This window comes from Anser cygnoides, chromosome 5 (assembly GCF_040182565.1).
Source record: "Anser cygnoides isolate HZ-2024a breed goose chromosome 5, Taihu_goose_T2T_genome, whole genome shotgun sequence".
In the NCBI taxonomy this organism is placed as follows: domain Eukaryota; kingdom Metazoa; phylum Chordata; class Aves; order Anseriformes; family Anatidae; genus Anser; species Anser cygnoides.
This window is the reverse complement of record NC_089877.1, coordinates 4345318-4368742: the sequence shown is the minus strand read 5'-3', so window position 1 is coordinate 4368742 and position 23425 is coordinate 4345318. Positions and strand designations below refer to the sequence as shown.

General features: G+C 36.8%; 1 protein-coding gene across 2 annotated transcripts in view; it reads right to left on the bottom strand.

The window, feature by feature from the left end:
- PDE3B (phosphodiesterase 3B) overlaps positions 1–23425 on the bottom strand; it is an 89155-nt gene that overhangs the window by 29533 nt on the left and 36197 nt on the right. The window lies entirely within an intron of this gene.

The window sequence follows — 23425 nt, the reverse complement described above, 5'->3', positions numbered from 1 at the left end:
TTGAAATAAAGTTAATAAAACGAACAAGCAAACAAAAATCAAACACCTATAACAGTATGTTCATTAACAGTCAGGGGCTGTATCTGCTTAAATATACTAAACAAATCTGTCTAGTCTATAAAATAAATTTCAATGCAGTTAAAATGAGACAAAGCAGCTTACAAGAACTTGAAGTACAAGTGGCCTTTTCTGATTTAGACGCAGTTGGCTGAGGATGGCTTTAGGTTGAACAGAAACGTGTCAACCAGACTAAGAGTACCACAGAGGGAATTTACATCACTGGAAATAAAGTTAAAAGGCTGGAAAATAACTGTTAAAGCTTAACAACCAACTTAGAGTCACTATTCTGAGGAATGAATTGCTATATTCAGTTCGATGGATGTTTAGTCAGATCTATGGAGACCTGGACAGGTATCTTTGGTTTATATATTGAGTTTCTCAAACAATGAAAATAGCATTTCCATTACTCCAGAGGAATGCCTTACAATTTGAACATAAGAGTTTAAGAATCAGTGAGTCTGACACTATTTGTAATTTACTGGGAGAAACAGAAAAGAAAGGGGGGGGGGGGGGGGGGGGAGGAGGAGGGAAGAAGAGGAAAGGGAGAGAAAACGAACAAGAGAACAGAAAGAAAAGAAGGAAACTAAATGAGAAGAAAAGAAAAAGGCTGATTGTCGAATAACAACCTGAGAATTACCAAAGCTTAAGCATGGCACTTTGGCAAAGCACATGTTGTTAGCAACACCAGAAACATTTGTTAAAAATGTACACAAGTTAACAGCATTAAAGGCCTTTCCTAATACAGTTTATAGTTCACGCAGCAACAGGAACAAGCAATTGTAATTTTTACAAATGAAAAGTAAGGAAAAAAATAAAATCACTCTTCCTAGGAGCTTATAGCCTAAATAAACAAAAACCAGGTGAAAAGTGGGATAAAACAGTCAAAGAAAAATGGCAGTTTGGGGGGGAGGTTGTTTGTTTCTTTAGAATATTTTTCTATACAGAAAGTTATGTTCCTATCACGGTGCAGCCAGTGTTCGCAGGGCCTGTAACGGGCGAGTTCCAGAAGCTGGGGGGAGAATCCTTTTGGATCTTCTTCCCATGACTGCCACAGCTCCCTTTGGCTAAAGACTTCTTTGAGGAGCATTTTAATCTTCTAAAAGTTTAAGCACAATAAAAGCTTACAGGTTTTACTTTGCTCAAGTTAGAACCACTGAAATTACTATTGACACTCAAGCATTTTTAAACATTTTTTTTCAGCTTTAATGCTCAAGTCATACTATATTAGGTACATAGCTGTGATGATATTTTGAGAGTAATTTAGCTTAACATAAAATACAAATCCATAATATCTTAACTAGTCAAGAATTACCTACTTTTATGCATTTAAAAGCATAAATTTTCCAGAGTTATACAAAAGACAATATCCATGCTTATGCAGTGACTACAAAAAAAGTTTCAGAGCTTATAAAACTAAAAAGCAGTTTTCAAACTAGAATATAACTTAGAAATATGCCACATACCCTACTGCGCTGAAGTGTGCAGTCCATATGAGGCCATACACACCGCTAACATCAGTGACTGTGCTGTCTGATTGCCTACCGCAGGTAACAGGAGGCGTTGGTTTCAATGTCGCTCAGGAGATGCGGCGTGCTTGCTAATGCTCGCTGGGAAGAAGAAAACTCATCTGATTTGACAGCACCCATTTGCGTTCCATGCTCTCAAATTTTCTTGGAGAACAAGTGAGTAGAAAAATGAGTTTCTACTTCTGACCAAGTCTTTCATTGATGACATATGAAAGGTTCCCAGCTGCTAGTAGCATCTGGCTGACATGGTTAGGCATCAGCTCCGTAAATAAGCATTTCCATAGCAACCAACAGAGAATTACCTAAACAATGAAACCAACACCATAGCAACTTGATTCAGAAATCAACTCTGTAGAGCATCACCTCATTCAAAAGCAGAATTCTACAACCAGATGAGAAACTAATTTATTGAAAAATCCAAGAAAGGTTGCATTACACATCCATTTCTTTTCATGACTGCCTGTCAACCAAGACTGATGCTAGGTTCATTGCTTTTATTTTTAAATGTTCTTTTGTGACAGTTCAAAATCAATTGGCTTTATAAATCCCTGTAGTTTCATGATGCAAAAGCAAACACAGCAGCATATAACCTAGAAGTCCTATCTTATTTAGTACGATTTTTTTTTACTCTGTGTAGAAATGGCAGATTTTGAAAAACTCTATTCCAGTAAGTAAAGTTATATTCTGTACAAGACTAATGGTGATACAACCAAACAATGACTTTGTCAAAGCAGCAGCATTACTTAGATAAGACAACACCCTGCTGCAGCCAGAACAACAGCCACTTGAGAAGATTATCACAAACAAGGCAAGATATGGCACTTCGAAAAGCATTCAGTATGATACTTAAGGCATTTAGAGTCAGGATGATATTTCACTAACCTCTAAACCTTCCCAGGAAAATAAATGGGACAGGATAAAAAATAGGATTTTTTTAGAATCCTAGCACTTATCACTTCCAGACTCTATACAATTTATGTGTCCAAGGCTGTAAAATGGGTAACAGGTTGTGAAGTCTGCAGATAGGCTCGCCCTTTGAGGAGAAAGCGAGTGTGCTTTCCTGGTTCTGAGGTCTGGCTGCTTATAGTGAAGAGACATGGTCACGTCCTGGCCTCTTCCACTGACTTGACTGAACTCATTCATGAAAGGCATTATCCTCGCTTTTGTAAGGAATCTAAAATATTCCTTCAATGGAAAGAGAGTTGCTCCTACTTGTTTTATTAAATATCTATTTGATACATTATATAGGATGTGCAACATACTTGCCTGCACAGATAAGAATGAGACAGGAGCACACAGATGCCTGGCTACCATAATGTTTTCACTAGACTCCAACATACCCACCAGATACAAAAACAGAGGAAAAACGCTCCACTGATAGGTTAGGTTAACTTTCAAATAAGCCTTTAGCAGGCTTATTGAGAAAGTTAACATTAATGCTTACAGGTGGGTGGAATAATACTTTTTTGTTGTTTGGTTGGTTGGGTTTTGTTTTGTTTTTTAAACAAGACATGATACTTCTGCTTTTGTAACCAGGAGTATCAGCAGGTCAGCTTCCACTTTGTTGCAGAAAGTTTACAGATTTCTTCTCTTTTCTTTCTTTCTTTTTTTTTTTTGTTTGTTTTATTTGCTCAGAACATCCTTTCGATATTTTATGAGATCTTCAAATGTTTCGAAAAGGTTTAAAAGGTGTTTTGCTTATTAAGGGAAAGTGGTTTTTTTCTGTGTGTTTTTTCTTTCCTCTCCCCCCTCCTTTATGTAGCTAATGAAAAAAACTGGCTAAAACCACACTTAGGTCATTTCCTGTTCCTTCTAGGTTTTGTCAGACTTGCATGTCAGAGTAAAGGCCAACCAGTAATTTATGGCAACTGGGGGAGGGAGGGCAGAGGAAAAAAAGCCTGCTATGTGCAGATCCTTTAATTGCCCATTACAAGCATTTTCCTTTGGAGCATGTGGTTCTAATCGCCATCAAAGGGAAGAAATAGCGCTAGGTGGATTACTGCTCCCATCTCTGATCCAGCAGTTGCTCCGGTGTTCTGGCATTCTGTACTTCTCTTTCTGTCATCCAAAACCTAAAACCATTTTTAAAGTTGTGTTTCTTTTATGAAAAATATAATCTAGAAGCTGTTCCCAAAGCATCCTTTTCACATCTACCTATGGACATTAAAAATAATGCACAGTAAAAGCACACCTTTATTGGTGTGCTGACACTCTGCTAGTGCAACAGACCGAGACAGCAACCTTAAATTTCATCCTTCTGCAATAGATGGATGTGCACTAGTCTTATGTGGATGGATTCTTAATGCAGTAACTAAAACACTTTAGACATGAACTGATTTCCTCTATTAACTTATTTTTTTCAAATCAAGTGTTTTTTTCCACCTATTACACTAGAGATTTGAGAATGTATCTCAGATCTGTTTCCATAGGAAACTAAGAGAAACTACTTCATATGGCCGTTACTTGATGGTGGGTAGGGTTTTTTTTTCAAGTGCTGAGCTGAAGAAAAGGAGAAAAAGCACCTTTGTGAAAAATTCTCGATTAAAACTTTCTCTTTAAAATCTCACAAAAACACAGTCCTCTGCTCTCTCCGACTCCTGCTTTACAACAAGCAGCATAAACTAAAGCTGTACAGCTCTTGCAGCCAAAAGTTACCAGGGAACATGAGAATGGTTCACACCAAGTAAATTAGACCGTATCTGTTCATCTAGTCACTATCTTGCCACTGACAATCACAGCCACCTCAAGATGAGAATATTCCTGAGCTATCTGCAATTTCTCAGAATATTCTTTACTGATTTTTTTGGTCTTTGCATATCTCTGATCACTCTTTCAGAATCCATGTAGACTTCTGACAGTTAGGATATCATGCACAAAAGCATTTCACAACTTACAGATTATGCAAAGTTCCTTTTCCTTTTGAATCTGTCAACCTGCTCCATTCAATGGCCTCGAATTCCTACAGCAAGGAATCAGCACTGCATTCTGGCAGACTACCCACTGAATGATTCGTTGTTACAAAACCTTACAGTTCTTCTCCAGCTACCTGCAGGCACGAGAGACAGTATTTTTTTGGATGATGAGACAGTATTTTCAAATCCTCCAGGCTACACTTCAGAAACACAGCGCCTTCAATGTAGAAAAACAACAACAAACACTAATTTACTAAACACCACCACTTTTTTTTTTTTTAAATATGATTGCATTAATCATTGTTATATATTCTAAACAGAATTGCCACAAGATACAAGCTTTACACAAATCACTGTTTTTTTCTTTCAATAAATTACCCGGTCAAGGAAGATGATGACTAAAAGTAACATTACAGACATTAAAGTTAGGGAAGTAAGCTGGGAGAAGACGGTCAAGAAGCCAAAGAAGATACTATTTCATGAGAGAAAATAAATATTGGTGTAGTGCTATGGTTGGAAGTTATACATGGGGATTGGACTAATGACATTCTCAGTTGCTCAAGCTAAAGAATTAAAAATAACAACTTAAAAACAGATGAAAGACTGTAATTATCATTCTGATTACAAGAGTAATTGTGTTAGAGAAAGTTAAATCGGTATTAAAAAATATCTTACTGACAAGTTTCTGGCTGCAGTGCCAGGAAATATAAGATGAGCTCTCCTGGGAGAAAAATATTGAAACTCTGAAGAACGTAATACAGATTGCTGTCAGAAGCTGAGAAGAATGAGGGAACGCAAATTGCAGCATTCTACAGAAAGTGCCGATTTATTTTTCTGTAGTGTATTCATGTATTTTAGCTGGCATCTTCCTAAGCAACTGGGGGGGGGGGGGGGGGGGGATTATTATTTTAAAACGTTAGAAGACTAGCTTAAAAAAAACTACTTGGTGAGATCCACTTTGTCCCCAAAATGCTGAGCTTTGCGCAGATAACTGTTTATGGGTCTTGCTCAGATAACTGGTGTTGGGTTTTTTTGGTTGGTTGGTTGTTTTTGTGCTTTTATCTATGCTCTTATTGCACAAATAACTTTTTATAACAAACCTTGCAAGTGCAATGTTAATAAAGGATTCCCCACAGCATTTCAAGAGGACCATATGCCTGATTCCACCTTGCTTTGTGATAAACTCCTTCTTCTAGGAAGAGATAACGCAGGCAGCATACCTTGGTAATTGTTACCAGTTACTAATCATGCTGCAACAAAGTTGTGAATGAAAATACTGAGTGCTGAACAAGCTCAGATTTCAGTTAAGAGGGAAAAAATATTGTAAGACTCCAGAAGTTGTTGTGAAATGTTATGTTTTTATAACATTTAATAGCACATCCTTCTGGAATTGATTGACTTATGTAGACTTAAGTTGAATTTCACTCTCTGTTAATGCGGTAAATTAAGGTACATTTCCATCAAAAAAAAAAAAAAGATTGGCTTTGACAAAATTTCCTCCTGCAATCAGCATCTCCAAAACCACAGGTTTTCTTCTTTAGCCTTTTCATAAATTATGTTCCATTCTTCTGTTCAAACTCTCAGTACTCTCTCACACGTGAAGATATAACTGTATAACCAACTATAATCAAAGGTAATGGAAAATTATACCCAAAAGCCCGTTTTCACTCCAGTGTTTTGACTTCTAAATTCTCCAAGCCACTTTGCTACCCCATGCACAGACCACAGGTTACTGCTAGTTACAACATTCTTACTGCAAAGGTTTCTCAACACAGACTGGTAAAATCCTAGCACAAAAGTGAAAAACAGTGAAATTGACTTGTTACTTATTCTGAATAACATACAAGCTTCTGTTTCTATGTCAGGTTTTTCTAGGATTTTGATGACTGGAATTGATATGCCCCTCTACTCCCTACACCCCCCTCCCCCCAAATAAAAACAAACAAACAAACAAACAAAAATAAATAAATAAAAGACTTGCAATGTATCAAGTTGAGTTGATCTTAAACATACTCAGTTAACAAAAAACTTTTTCATTTTGGCAGCATGACTCAAATGGAGAAACTAACATGAAAGAAGGAGGTCAAGATGGGTCAAGTATCTTCCAGTGATTGTACAATAACAAGAACAGCTCTCCAGCCTTTTCTATACAAGCAGAAAAGTATTGTGATGTTCTTTTAAACTGCAAGACACTTAGCAAATTCATCAGAACTGTGAAAATTACATAAAGGTCCCAAAATTACAAAATTTGCAGTGAGAATATCATTTGCCATTTGGTACAAGTATTATTTATGACCAGCTTGCAGCACAGCATACCCAATAAATCCATCATGTATTACAAATACATGCTAAGTAACTTTTCCCTGGTGAATACCAGTAATTCTTCCATTTCTCTTTTTCTAATAGCTTTTAGGGTACTTGCTATGAAGTCTCTTTTGGACTATATTTTTCAAAATAGTTATTAATATGATGAACCCAACAAAAAGAGCCTACATTCATCTGTGTCTACTTCTATATTCTTTCCAATAAATTCAACTCTCAACTAGCTTATCCTAGAATTTTTCATCCTTTTCAAGTTTTTTTTCCTAAAAGCAGAAAAGAAGATGCCTTGAATTTAAAACTAACACTAGCCATAGAAAAAGTATGGGACACTGAGGTTCTCAGCACTATCTGACTAGAAAAATACTGTCTCAATGAGACATGAAAAAAAGCTTTTACAAAGGAATACCTATCAGACCACCGTAATAGTCTATTCCATTAAATAAATAAAATACACCTTCATGATCTTTATGAGAAAGACAAATAATTGTATAGTTATTCATGTCTCTTAAACCTGGAAACTATCCACCTTATGCTTTAAAAGCCAAAAATTTTTTTTTAATTACAGTAATTACAGATTTCATTCTGAAATTAATACTAACAAATATCTTTCACAGCATCTAATGAAATGTGGCCATTAGAATTTCTTCCTCACTTGAGTGTTTTGAATTTATCAGTTAACTTATAACATTCAAAATGCATATATTAATCAAACACCCTTGTAAAACACATACAAATTAAACTAGGATGAAGACTGGCCAAAATAAATAATCAAATATTTATTCATGCCCAATCCAACACATGAAAGATAAGATTTTATTATAGTAACCTTCAAATGAGTAAAATCTATACTGCATAGTAGAACCAATTGCACATTGTGTCTTGTACCAGAGGAACAGAAAGCACCGAGTATAACATCACCTTTTAAAGGGATGCAGATGAATGTGGGGAAGCTATAAGAGGAAATGGGCAAGAACTGGAAGGAAAAAAAAATTAAATTTTTAAAAAATGAATTTATAGATTTTGAGTTTAGACTATTTAAATATTTAAATGAAATATTAGCAGAGAATCAGTAGAATTTTCATACATGGATTCCACATCCTATAAACCTACTGGACTCTGAAACAGACGGTGCACACTGATTAAAAGTGAACCAGCCAGCCAGTGTACTTTGATTTGCAAAAAAACTTTGACATGGTCTCCCATTAATGCTCTTGAAGAAACCACACAGACACAGAAAGAAACAGAAAGCTCTCTTCTGGATTAGGAACTTGTTAAAACGTACAAAGCAAAGAATACCAGTAGAAAGTTCACACAAAAGAAAAACAAATCAAAATGGACTTCCTCAAAGATTCAGGCTGGGATCTATACTAGTCAACCCTCTCATAAAGTGATTTGAAAAGGCAATAAAAAACTGAGGTGTCAACATTCTGTTGACATACAGTTTCCGAGGATAGTCGGAGAAGATTGTGAAAAAGCATCAAAAGATGATAACATAATGAGTAAACAGGCAATAAAACACTGATGAAACTCAGTGATAACTAATGAACAAATGCTGAGAACAAAAATAAATTTTAACTATATATACAGAAAACTGGGTTTGTACTGCCAGGAAATATCAGGAAGATCAGCCAGGAAAGAGATCTTGAAGTCATTTGCATCAGCCCAGTGCTCAAAGATTTTAGTGAAATATTAGAAAAGAAAGATTAGACAATACAGAAAAGCCACAGCCACTGCATAAGTCCGTGCTACATCCACAATATAAGTGGGTGTAAACATAGAAATATGGAAGAAATAAAAAAGGACAGGATAATAAGACAAATCAAAGTTATAGAGCAGCTTCTACTGTGAGGAGCTACACAGACTGGGATCCGTCAAGTGTGAAGAAAACAGAGGGGTATAACAGCGCTCCGTAGCTACCAGTGTTATGGAGAAGGTAAATAAGGAATGGCTAGTCACTATTGTTCACAAGTACGAGTGAGGGCCATGTTGTTAGATCAGCTGGCAGCAGGCTTAAAACATGCCAAAGAGGGTGTTTCTCTTACACTGCATCGTTAAATTATCACACTCCCTGCTGCAGGTTTTTACAGAAGCCAAGTTTAACCAAAGATATTTCAAAAGAAGTTCCCTGAGACTGGTCAACCCGTGGCTACTAGCCACGGCCCAGACACATCATCCTCTGGCTAAGGAGGCCCAAGCTGCAGTTTGACAGAACCTGGCAGAGAACCCCAGAAGGGAAAAATCCACTTCTGAAATAAATGCTACTTCTGATTGTTATTAAAGATGAAAAACCTGGGATCAATAGACCAGGTTGATCTCCAATTAATGCAAAACGAGTAATTATAAAAATGGACCCATCTCAGCAGTTTTCCTGGTTGCAAACCATACTGTCCTTCTGTATCCATGGGAAGTTTCCTTCCAAGGCTTGGGTCATGGATTTGTTCCTCTGTCTTTGAACTGCAGGCTGCCAGCTCCTTTCTGTAAATCTCATTCTTCCTCCACCCTAGTAGTCTGAAAGCTTCTCCTCTCCCCCTGCCCAAATTCCCAACATGTTCCCAAGGGCAGCAGCAGTTTCCCACTCCCTCCAGAAAGTTCCACACAACCAAGTCATTCCCTATACTTGATACAAACTATTATAAATCTGAACCTATCCCACCAGATTTGGTTATGGCTCAAATGCAAGACTTAATCCTCTTGTTCCTTTTGCAGAATAAATGACCCTAATGACCCAGCTCTCCTTCACCAAAAACTACTTACATATCTTCTTCAAAACTTAGAGATAAGACTGATCATTTCCTTTTCAGGCTTTATATATATTAGTGTGTGTGTATACATATATATTTACAGAAACATGCATATGAAGTACCTAAACACACCATGCAAGTTTCTTAAAACATATCATGGCACTACTGTCTATCACATCTGTCATAGTAAAGCATCAGTAAGCTGTAAGTAGCAACAAAATAAATGAAGAAAAATCACCAATGTTGCAGAAATGCAACAGAAATGCAGAAATGCTCAGAAAATCTACTGAAAAACATAAGCTCAGAAATTTTGCTCTTTCAATAGATATATCTCAATTTCATTTCTCTTTACACTTTCAAAATGTGAATATCAGGCTGCTAGTTCAAAACATTCAGGGCGGTTCAACGGTGACAAACAAGGAGAAGAGCAGTGTTCTCAGCAGCACAGAACCCCAAACACTAGAATGTAACATCAAATATTAAAATAAACACAAAACCGAACCAAGCTGCAAACAGCAAGCCAACAAACCTGAGAATACACCCATGATCATACTTCACTAAACAAACAAGTTAATGAATTTATTAGCAGTACATCTGAATAAAGCCTACTTTTGATTGGCAAAGTAAATTGCAAGTCTAAACTGAGCAAGACAGGCACTGCCACAACTGTACTATCACTGTCCTAAAGGACAAAAGAATATGTCTCTAAACTGAGCACTGTATCACTGAACGGGCTTAAAAGAAACCAAATTCAGAAAGATGTCTAAGAATTCTGGAGGAAATTAGCACTTTCCTTATACGTAGCAAGTGTCCTTCGGAGGCTGCATCTGAAGTTCTAAGTTCAAAAGTATTTATTACTGTCTTGAATGAAAACAACTTCAGTCCTTTCCCCATTTGTTATATCTCCAAAAATTTGGAGAGAAAATTTCTCTCTGTTTGGAGAGAAACAAGATGAGCATCACCTTCGGGAGAAGAACAGAGAAATAAGGTATGACTAATATTCTGGTGAGATTCTAAATTACCATTACTTAACTCGCTATTTGCTTTCAATAGAATTATTTCACAGTTACACATTTTCCTGACTGCCCAGATTGTCATACAAAGGTCTGTGATCTGCTCTGTCTACATAATTGCTTACTCTTTAATTCAATGGTGATGGCTAATGATCATACCAGCACTTTCCACTGTGTTGGATCAAATAACCTGAGAGAACAGTTTTAAAATAAGCTTGTGCGTCCTCTTAAATAAAGATGGTCATATGACAGGAGAAGAGAGAACAGCAAATCTTCAAGTGAAGGGTATGAGTTCTTCTGAGCCATGCTAGATTTCATCATGTCTCACACTGCAGTATTTTCTTTATCCAACTGCAAATAGCATAACAAACTGCTTTAATGTTCATATTCAAGCAGCAATGTTTGGAAGTGAGGATAACCAAAAAAACCAATAACTTATTCCCTTAAGAAGTAGTAGGCAGAAGATGCAGAACACCTCTCTCCTTACTGCAACTTGATTATAGAAAATAATTAGTATTTAAGACAAAAGGAAACAAATTTTACATAGAAAGCTTCTATTTATGCTATTTAGATTCTCCATTGTTATAGGCAATCACTGACATTTCTGTTTATATACCAGGAATTTTGTTGAAAATAAAGACACTTTACAGACCAAATTTTTCAAAGAGAAGAATGGGATTAAAGTCAGGAGCCATAAACTCAGAAATATAAAAACAGGTTGACAGAACCTTGTCTGAAATAAATGGAAAGAAGGTACAATTTCTTCTATGGTTTCTTGCCCCCCGCCCCGGCTCTTTCTTCAGTCTGTCTGTTCATACTGTCTAACTTTGTTGTGTTTCTTTTTGCCAAGGACAGTCAGCTGGCCTATAAGGGCAATTAGATCAGCAAGACATAGGCTAATTGCCATAAGTATTACCAGAGAATCTGACCCAGAGATCAGTCAGTAGGAAGTAGATGGCAGGAAAAACAAACAAACCATAAATCTCTCTCAGATTTTGAGGGAGACGGACTAAAAAACCCTGAAAATTGCTAACAGCCTTTTATGTTAACTTCCTTTTTTCCTACTTCCACATTTTAACAGAGAGAAAAGCAAAGCTTGTCTTTGTTTCAAACCCCTCTTTCCTTCAGAGCTATGATTTGAAATTTCCTGGCCTACACTTTGCAGTGGTGCTTTCTTGGTTAGTAAAGACAGGTACGTAGACATCTGTTTGAAGTGACAACCATTTGAGACCAATTACTGACTCCAGTCAATACAACCACAAAAGGACACTCCTGATTTGGAGCTCTGTGATCACAGTTGCCCTCATTCCAATTACGCCACCAATTGCCAAAACTCTCTCTTAACACTGAAGAAGTAAAAGCATTCAAGTTATGCTTTAACAACAGAGATTAAAAAAAAAAAAAAAAAAGGCAGGGGCCGGGGGGAGACACTCAAAGCTATGAAACATGGGTCCCAAAGGGACTATTTTTATTCCTTCCTTACATACAACATAAAACAGATCGTAGTAATTTCTACACCCAGCCCATAACTACTGACAGGTTTAATTTAGAGCCTGTTTTTTAGGAGAACATCTGGGTCTTTTCACAGTAGCTAATTTCAGTTGAAAGAGAAAATGTGTGATTGTTTGAAATATTTGATCTAGATTATGTCATATGCATGCTAACTTGAGTGCTCTAAATCACTTCACTTCTACATGCTGTGAAGGAGCATGTTGTGAAAGCCCAGCCTCCCCAGATTAATGTAGTTTAGAAAGAAATGAATAATTTTGATTTGAACACAGTGCAAGAGAGAGCTCATATCTATCTCCAAATTCCAACATCCTTCTCTCCTTCAAAAGAATATACACACACCCACAGTGTCTCTCACACATACAAAGAGGAATTATACAACAAGTTCAGCAGAGCAGAAAGACCACCATTATATTTCAGCATTTCCTCTCAGAAGTGAAATGAGAAAATCTGGCATTTAGAGAAAATTAAAAACATGAAAAACAAATAATCCAACGCTTGTCATAACCACAGAAGCTAAGTGACTTAAATCATTAAACAACTAAAACGTGATTTATAAACAACAGCATGATAAGCACAGTTTGGTTCTGTGACTGATTTGTGAGCAGAGATGCTTCTGAGTACGTCTTCAAGGTAAGGCAAGAAGGCAATGAAGCACAGAGATTTAACAGCGGTCCACATATAAAGGCAGTTTGGACCAATATCATAGATCAAAAGCTCTGACAGCTCATCTGAAGAGTTTTGTTTCCCCATGGAAGAAAGAAAAACTATTTTCTCCAAGCTAAATTTAATTAGAGATCAATTATTTTTCCCTTCTTCGTAATGCAAGACCTATCTGGGCCTAATCTGCATTTAAAGACCTTCCCAACTTGCCATCAGAGCATAAAAGCTTAGGTCTTCACTAGAGGAAATTGTTGATATTTCCTCTAGTAATCCTTTTTTTCCTGGAGTATGAATCCAATTCGAATACCACATTTCTCAAATGCAGGCCTTTCTGCAAAGACGTACTTAGAAACACATATTTCAGAAGCAGACTAGAGTGAAGATGGCTCTTGAAACCCACTAGAGGAGTGGAGGCATAGTCAACAACAATGAAGAATCCTTGAGGAACAAACTAGGAAAAATGAAAAAAAAAAAAAGTAATTTGCTTTAAAAATACAGCAGTACAGAAACAAAAGAAGAAACAGACAAAAGAAACAAATTGTTCTGGATTGAAATTGCTATGTAGCTGTAAGAAATTAAGATTATAGAATAAGAGTTTTGGTTTGTATTGGTGAAGACATACACAGTACGGCAAGGTTTGTGTGCTTGTCCCTAGATCCTGCTCGTGCAAGGAGTTTTCCAGTTGCCAGAGCAGTGATATGAGCACAACTACAGAATGAACATATGGGTGGAGAAGAATTCTAGTGCTTGGCTACAAGGAAACTGCACAAGTTTTACCTCTCTCCTTAGGAGAAGTTTTGTAGAAATACAGCTATTACTGTATATGGGAAGTGTAAGTATGAGATGCACACGGGAAGTGTAAGTATCAGAAGCACATGGGAACTGTGAGCATTAATTCCAGAAGAAAAATATTATAAGCAAATATGTCTAAAACTCTTGAGTAGACCACTAATGTTTTCTTAACATGTTATTCCATTTCTTCTCTAGCTACAGCCCTTAGAAATGCTCTTACTCTCAGTATAAAGGCTCTTTCACCTTTCTGATATTCTTATCTTCTAGAACAATCTTTTGTGTAGAAAACATCATCAATGGCTCTTAAGATTTTTATGCTGACTCCATTGTAGAATCTACATTTCTCTGAAACACTTTAAAAAAAATATTACTGTAAAATGTACTGTTTAGACAGGAAGAAGTTTATTAGGGCATACAAGAAAACACTTTGAAACGTCATCTTATCAGGTTCTCACTCACAGAATGGTTTGAGAAAAGTAGCAATGCCCTAATTTATGGGTGCTTCTCTTACAAGCCATCTGCCTCAAGCAAAACAGCTGCCAGTGATGCAAGCTGGGAAAGGAGCCAATCTGGCTCACATGCAACTATATACCCAAGAGAGCAATTAATAAGTCACAAAACAGTACCCAATTATGCAAGCATTTTTGAATCTTGGGGCTCAGAACAGGGCTGAAAGAGTAAGACAGCCTGAAGGAACTCTCAGCACTCAGCTAGTGTATGGATGCTGCTGCATCACCCAATCTTTCTGGCAGCTTTTACACAAGATACAGTGGGAAATTAAATTTCACCTAAAAGCTAGCAAGATTTCCTAAAAACATGAAACCAAACTACAACATTTAAATTGTAGGAAGATAGTTTAAATAATTGTTTAAGTCCAAGACTCGTGTAATGCTACCTTTCATTCAAAACATACAGGGTACTTATTCAAGACAAAAGTGTTAATAAATATTTACACTAGTTACATTTTTGCCCAACTTATGTAAGAAAAGTAAAACAAACATTTTTTGTGTTGCCTTCTTTCAGGTATTACCATCTGAGTTTCATATATTTTGCTGTTATAAGAAAAAAAAAAAAGAAGAAGAATGTAATAAAGAAATCCTCTCCAGCTGGGGACTGAAAAGCAGCTGGGGTTAGTTTTTTTGGCAGGTAGCAAGATTCAAGCTGAGCACATCTGAGTAAGTTTTGGCAGTTGTATCATATCAAATTGATTTTTTCACTGCTCTTTTGTTCACAGCACAGCTTTCACTAATTGTCAAAATACATGAAAATTAAGGTCTGTGCATGTTTCAATCTCTGGAGACCTTTTCTTCACCAGGCAGAAGGCAGATTATGTTAGAGCTAAAAACATGAGTCCACACAAAATATTAGACCACATTTTGTATTCTGACATATTAACAGGAAGACCTGAATTTGAGGAGACTATCTCCATGTTTATAAAGAGAACAAGCACTAATCCACATGCATAATGGAAAAAAATCAGAACAGAAGCATTATTAAACATGTAAATATGCCTTATGTGGTGATGGTGGGTTTCATCTTATTTGATTACATAGTAAGATCGGTTATTTGCCAAAAAATTATTACAGCATCACTGCCTGGCAGCTGTCACTAGGGTAGAAGATACTCTAAAATGAAGAATACAGCTCTACCTCTGTTACTACCTCAACGCTACTGCCCCAAAGAAGGGTATAAAAGTTATTTTTGTCTTCAAAGCTAATAAAACTGAGGAGAGTCCTAAATCAGTTCTCTCTCTTCCTACTTTCTCTCTCTCCCCCCAAATTCTAACTTGTTGTCACTTACAGGAAAAAAAAATATATATATATAACTATACTTAATATAGTGGTACATCAGAATTCAAAAGATTAAAATTACTTGACAAATTTTGATTTAAAATGTGAAGAACTTTAAAGAGGTATGTAACTGTCATGTGCCTACTCAGACAAGCTATTTGGTGCAACAAGACAGGCTTAGAATAGAGAAGGAGCAGCTGGAGTAGGACAGAACCAGAAAAGAGGCTACATCTTCAGAAACCTCAGGATAACAAGGCAGAAGGGAAACTCTGCTTGATAAGCTGTTGCCAGCCATGTAGTTAAAGATTTACAGAAAGGAACTCTGCTCCTCATAATTTTAGCAAATCTTTTGGAAAGGACTCAGCTATTAAAGTTTTAAAAAACAACAAAACAACATAAAAAAATCAGTATAAATGCCTCAAGATTAATTTAATAAAATATTGTATGGGAAAAAAAAAAGGAACAGTCAAAAAATGACACCAACATTTTAAATTGAAACTGAAATTATCATGCACTTAAAATTGTGATGTCTCTCCCATGGGTAGTCTCTACCAAGTAGTGGAGCTCACATGTCCTTCATAAATACAATCACAAAACTTAAAGGATCTTCATCATAAGTAAAATAACTACTCCTCTATCAATTTATTTATTTATTTTGAAGTGATGCAACAGGTTCAAAAGCCAGCAGGCAAGAGGGGACAGCTGTACTGGCAAATTACAGACAGCACAAATGCTCTCCTGCACCTTTCTGCCTGCAGGGCAGAACCACACAAACTGCTTTCTCCAGAAACCTAGCTAAAATATGTATTGTACCTCAGATACTACTTACTGAATAAGCATACTTCTACAGGAATTGTTCTTTCTGCTCTACTCATTTCTAAAAGCAGAAATAGAAGAACATAATCCTGTCTATCGCATGAACCCAAACCATCAGAACTGCGAATAACATGATAAAGCGCCAGGAAAGGCTAAGCGGTGCGAAGGAGCTGCAGCTTCTCTCCTGCCACTGCCTCACTGTTTCTGTACACGTCACAGGGAAGCACTGAGGCCATGCAAGACAATAGCTAGCCCGGCCTCAATTATAGTACAGTTTTGTTGCTTCTATCATCCTGAATTCAGCTTTGTAAGCCTTAAAACTTTTTGACACTAGGTTCACTGTCAATAATCACAAATGCCTTTTCCACCTTTAAGTAATGAAACAAAAAGGATCAAAACCTATAAAAATATCCAGATAGGTAACAATCTTATAAACTGTTTTGACACTAGATTTACCCAGCTAATGACTGACTTAGGGAAACCCTTCTGTGCACATATTGAGGCCTGCCATTCACTCAACAAACTAACAGTGGTAACACAATCATGAAGCATAAACTGAGGAGACACTATTTTGGACCACTCAACAAACAAGAAGCAATTTGTCAGACACTAAGGTACTAAGGATGCTTGAAGGGCCATACGGAGATTTTCAGTCAGCCACACTGGAACACAGGTATGAAGTTTTCCATACTATGTCACGGTACTTCTGCCAAGCATATTGCCTGACATTATGTGCAGCTTAAGCCAATAAATATATATATATATAATTACTATTATATAAAAAATTATATTAATTATATTATAGTTTAAAAAGAATGCATTTTTAATGCAATATGTGTTTTGCATACTCTGTAAAAAGAGGAGGATTTAAAGTTTTTGTGGTGAAGTCCATTTGGACAAGAATACAGCAAAATCAAGTTTAACTTGGAAAGTGCAGTTATTTGACTGACGCATAACAATAGAACTTGTGTATAAAATGACTCTTCTTTTCCAATGTGCTCAATTTATAATAATGTCAATCTGCTTTTTGATCCCTCCCCCCAACCAGTAGACATTTGCAACTGTATGAAAAGAGAGTGAAATTGGCCTGTAGGCTTTTTCTCTATCATCAGTTTCTCTATTTTAATAAAAAAATCCCAATACTTCCCTCTCATCATTCCTCAACGCATTTTCTGCATTGATCCAAAATAACTGTCCCCCCCATAATCACTTGATTATTCACATGGTTCACAATATGGCTTTCTCGTAAGTGAACAAACCTTCTCAGAGACAGGCTATTAATGCCCTCCCAAAGACGTTCCTGAAAAGCTTTCCTTCTGAAGAATGGTTCGAGCTGCTGATATTAACTCAGGCTAGTGCCAGCCTGTATTATCCACAAGGGTCATAATTTTATACACAGGTACTGAAAACTGGATTCAGACAAGAGTTATTTGACTTTTTTTTATGGTCTAGGGGTGTATCTTATTTCAAGCTACCATTCTAACAAACTATCTGAGATGCTAGAAATCGAATAGCTGAAAGAACTTAATGCTCTTTCCAGGCTATTTAGTGAGGTAACGAAGGCTATTGCAATGGGCATATGAGGCTCACAGTAAGCAGTGCTGCTCCTGCCTTCACTCCCGCACAAATAACAGATTATGAACCAGTCCTCATCTGTTGCAGCAGAAAAAAAGATAGACAATTTTGAAACTTTTTACCATAACTGTTCCATGTCCAAACCTATATTGCCATGGTCATTACTGCTCTCATTGAGAAAAAATCATTTGTACTCAGAAGATTAATGCCCCTTAACAAAGGGTCATTTAAAAGTACTTTTCCCAAGTTTCCCAAATCTATATGGCAAAGTGAACCGTAACATAAAAGGTCTTGAATTTGGTAGGTGGTAAAGTACCATCTCCAAACAGTGCTTCGAACTGCCAGGGATGTTCCAGGGGACAGGAGGATACAAGGATTTGTATTTTAGCTCATAGCCAACAGTCTATATTCCTCAAGCATATATTCAGTGATTTGTCTTTATGGCATTATTCTAGACTATATTTAACAGTCATTAAACATACTCATAGTATTTACTCAGTCAAACTACAAGACTGGTCAATAATTACAGAAAAATTTTATGTACTCAATCACTGTGACTCTTTGGATATGGAGGAAAAATAACTGCTGTATACAAAGAGAGGAGACTACTTCGGCTGGGAAATACCTAGAAAGCACCCACTGCCATGTTTCCTGGCTGTTGTGCTCCTTCTAGCAAGGAAAAAAATGTTCTGTCCCTGAGTTGCTAATGTTTTTTCGTTTTATTTTTTGCAAGTGACCCGCATCCTCTTTTCCTGAAGTGCTTACACTCACTCCCGAGACAGTTTCTTTAAAAGCCAGTATTAAACTGAGAAGAATCATGTAAACACTATTCTTTTTTGAACTTACAGACATGCATTTTTCCCTCACTCAGAAGAGATTTCTGAGTTGCATTTTACAATGTTATGATGACAGAGGCTACTTAAGTGGACAGATTGACAGATAAGAGAAAACAAAAATATTTTTGCTTTGAGAAGACACCAGTCTGCACTTGGACAATACTGAAAGGCATTGCCAGGCAGAAATAAGTGGAGAGGTCAAAACCAAGTGCCAGTAGTGCCATCTTGAACAATAATCACTGTATCCAAAGAATGCTTTCTGCTGATGCATTAATATTTTTTCTGTGATGCGGGAAAAAATGCAGACTGAAGCTCACAGGATTGCCAGATGTCTTGTATAATTAAGATGTTATGATCTAGTGGTCAAATCTGATGTTTTATGAAAAGCATATAGGGTATGGCTTTTCCTGTATTTCTGTGGTAACAGTTGTTTTTCCAAACATGCAGAAATCAAGGCTATGGGACATCCGGAAAAGTAGTTAGTATGCAGATAAATTGTACTTTCCATGCACAGTTAATCTATGCACAGTTTAGTTCTCTGCCATTGTCCCAGATTTTAGCATCTAAACTCTGGCAACCCTAAAGCACTGCCAAATTTCTACAGACAAAGAAAGAGTTTGTTTCAGCTCCAGATGTGATTGCGACTAAGGATCAACTTCTGACCTCCCTCCTCTCTTCCACTGACCTTGGCAAAATACTTGTAAAATGGGACTATTTATATTCATGAGCTGCCCTCATAACTGGTTCCTTACTGCATCATCAGTCTGTATAGAGAAAGACTACTCGTGGTAAAAGATGCAAATTTGACTTTTCTGTACTATTAACATGCAAATGTTTGAACCAAATTACTAGAGGCTGGTGGGAAAGGAAAAAGTTAAACTGCTGAGAGATCAGCATACTACAGAGTAAACAGATGAAGTCTGTCATTCTGAACAGCACATTTATAACAATATAGGCAATGAAAGTCTGAGACCCGTTTTCCACTCAGTTTAGAATAACTTGGATGCCAGCAGTGGAGACAGCTGTCTAATAAGAAGTGAACTGGACTTCAATGACTTTAACCTAAACCATATATATGGAATAGTGAAATATTCTGATAAAAAAAAAAAAAGAGAGAGATTTTCATCATCAGTTTAAAACTGTAAGTCAACATGTTAAACTCCTGGGTCAAATCACAAGGACAGAATTATGTGAACTGAACATATACTCAAACCAACAGTAAATGCTGAGATTCCTTATGTCTGTTTTGTGACAATATTAAGTCAACACATTTAACATTCTTAGATCTTCTGTACAAGCAGAAACCCACGTTACATTGCACCTTCTTTACAATACTACAACAAAACCTCCTCGAAGTCACAAATATCATAATAAAAGCACTAAAATTATGATCTTTCAAAGCAACCTGATAAATGCTAATCTCTCAATATATATGCCTCAACTCCAGGAAATGTGAATTACCTGGTTTCTTAGCTGGTGGAAATATGTTGATAATGCATGACTCAAGACGCGAAGTGCTGCAGTTTCACAGAGCTGGACCTACCCTAGAGAAGTGGGATGTTTCTGAAAGCATTAGGCCCTCTCAGAGGCATCCATTAGGCAATTAGTGTGGTGCAAGCTGCTACTTGTCAGCTGCTCCATTTGAAGCCCCTGTTTTTAAAAAACAAAATGCTTCAAGATATCACCCCTCAGAGAAAATACACTGAGAATGGATTATTACACAGGGAATAAAAGGAAATCCATCAGCAATTACTGCAGGATAGCTGATGTATCATGAGATAACAATGGCAAGGTAACACACCCACGTCTAAACAATTATGGCATAAAAGGTTAACAGACCATTTTAAGTTCAGAAACAATTCAATATTTCTATTTCACACATTTTATGTGACCTCACACATTCTTCACCATAGACCTTCCAAACTGTTAATGGAATAAAGTTGAATCTTCTGATGGATTTTCTATAATGTTAATTTTGGGGAAAAAAAAATTCTCCATCTTCTCCAAGAAAGATGAGAGCTTTACGATAAATATTTAAAGACAGACCAAGACAAAGACAATTGCAATAGACTGGTTATCAGGATAACAATACTATCAGACAAAGATGCTTTGTCATTCAATTATTTCAACCACAGTGGTCCTTTCTTGTCATACTTTCAACCCTGAGACAAAACATAGCTCTTAAAGTCTTATTAGCTATAGAATTTTTTGCATATTTCATATTATCTGCACAGATTAATTCTTCCAAACACATCTAACCTGCACGTGGAAAAAAAGATAAATTATTGCTGGAAAATCAAAGGCTTCATCATAATCACGTACACCTGAAGTCAAGTTTAGAGCCATTAGTATTGTAACATTTCCAGCAAAACTGTAAAGCATAAATGTAGGTTTCTTAAAAATATTACAGTGTTTTAATGCACACAAAACTCCAATATTATAACTGAAATATATGAAAAGCTGATGTACAATAATGTATAATATAATATACTTACATGTATTTGTAATACAGATTTATAATATATAAGCAGCACTCACACTGTTCTTGACATTAAAAATACTGTGGTTAATGTTTTAGGATCACAATAGCACTGCCACATGCAGATGCATTATAAGCAATAATTTCAATTCATGAGCAACAGAAGTTGTTCCATTGCAAAGAACAATTGTTTAATTAGCTGTCACATTCCTTTTTGGTGATGTGTGTACGTAGTTCATCATCACTGACTCAAGTGAATGGAATGCATTTTTCAAAATTCAGTGGAGGAAACGTATACCTATGAAATCCTTAATCTCATAAAATAGCATAATCTGGAACAATAATTATGCTTACATACATGTTAGCGTGACATTTCCTAAATAGAAATAGAAGCATACACACTAGCTGTCAAAAATACTGAGAGGATTTGGCTGCAAGGGATTTAGAGATGGCTTAGTGAGATAGCAGTTCGGTCTGTCAAGAGCAATACAGCAAAACGTCAGTTGTCACACTTGAAAAAAAAAAAAACAACAGATCAGGTCCACAGAATGAGTATAGTATTCTGCTTCTTTATTGTTCAGAGTATGGCCCCATCCTTGCTGAATGCAGTTCAAAATCACTCAACAAATATACTTCCTCTGCCTTTTGTATAGTGCTTACCATAACACCTGAATACTTACAAACATTCCCACAAATTTAGTTACAAAATGATCATAAGATATTGAAGTACTTTACTGATTAGTATCTCAGATAGAAAAAGACTAAAAATCATCATGATAAATTTAGATGGCTAAGAACTGAACATACAGTTTCTGTCACCACTCATGTAGATTTTAGATATTCAAGGTATAGCTGATAGCCAAGAATGGTTACCATTATTGCAAATCAGATCCACAGTCTCAAAGGAAACAAACAAACAAACAAACCGATACGATTAGTAACCACCTATGAAAGATAGATTTTAGTGACTCACCCCAGATCTCACATACACGCAAAAAAAATGATAACAGTAACGGTAGAACTCAGCTCCCCAGTGTGAGTGCAACTGCCTGGAGCATAAGCCCATCTCTTCTTTTCTTCTGACTTCTGACTCATTTTTTACACCATCCCCTGTTTGGGGGCATGGTGAACTGGGCACTGCAGTCAAGAGCACCTCTCTCATCATTCACTGCAATGTATCAACGATTTGAGGATTTGACGTAGGGGGAAGGAGGAAAAGGGGCAACAGAGGGGTATGGAATTACATAATTGGAATTTACAAATAATAGGCAATTTCATTTCCAGAATTATTTAATTTTTCTCCTCCAAAACCTAAGGACTTTTTTTTTTTAATTCCTTCTACCAATTCCTCTCAAGATAAACCAAAACTCCTGAATTCCATCACACGTCATCCCATTGACAGAGTGACTAGCTATCAGCAGATCTGTGCCACTGGAGCAAGGAATGGTACAAGTCAGCTTAACATCTCTTATACAGATGAATATTAAAAAGCCATAGGAGCCCTTCTCAGGTCTTGCTTGCAACGGGGGGGACAGTGTCTTTCAGGCTCCAGCTGCAGCATTCCACAGCAGGCACAAACTTTTGTTTGCTCTCCCAAATACAAGATTTACAGCCTTGTCCCTTCTAGCATAAATCTAGACCCGTCTCTTGCCTGCTTATTCCCATTTCTTCATCTCTAATTATGTTTACTTCTCAAGCTTCTCATCATAACCTCGTCATCTAGCGTGTCAATCTCATTACTCCAGATATAAAATGTCCCATTCTTATGCATGTTCAAACCACTATTTGAAACTCCTCTCCTTCAGACCCAGCTCCCAGCTTCTCTCCGTCTGCTTACCAAAACATTTTGTCGTATTTTCTCCCCCACATCCACATTCAGTTCTTATCAAATCATGCATGACAAGCCAAGGAAGAGATAAAGAGTGGAAGAACCCATCCTCCTGTTCAGTTTGGGGGCACAGCCCAAGCTCAGAGCTGAAATTATAGGCCAAGTTCACTTGAGATAAAATTGTGCACATTATGGTGGAATTTTCAATTGCTGTGCTCTTAAGATAAAAAGGGTTTATTGAGTATATGCGAAATACCATTTTAAAAATAGAGCGACAAGGGCAGATTTTCACAAAGATGATGCACACAGGGCATAAAGGTCATTCCTTTTCAATTTCCAGTCCTGTTCTACAACAGAGGAGTATAAGACAACATTAGCGTACCACTGAATGGGGAAGATGACTGAGTGACAAAGGATATAGAGAAGCCCAACATGCCCAATGCTTTCTTTCCCTTGGCCTCAAGCTTCCCAAGTATCTGGTCTGCTTACAGAGGTTAGGGTACCACCCACAATGCAATCCAGAGCAGAGGCAGATCAAGCTGAGGATGATTAGACAAGCTGGA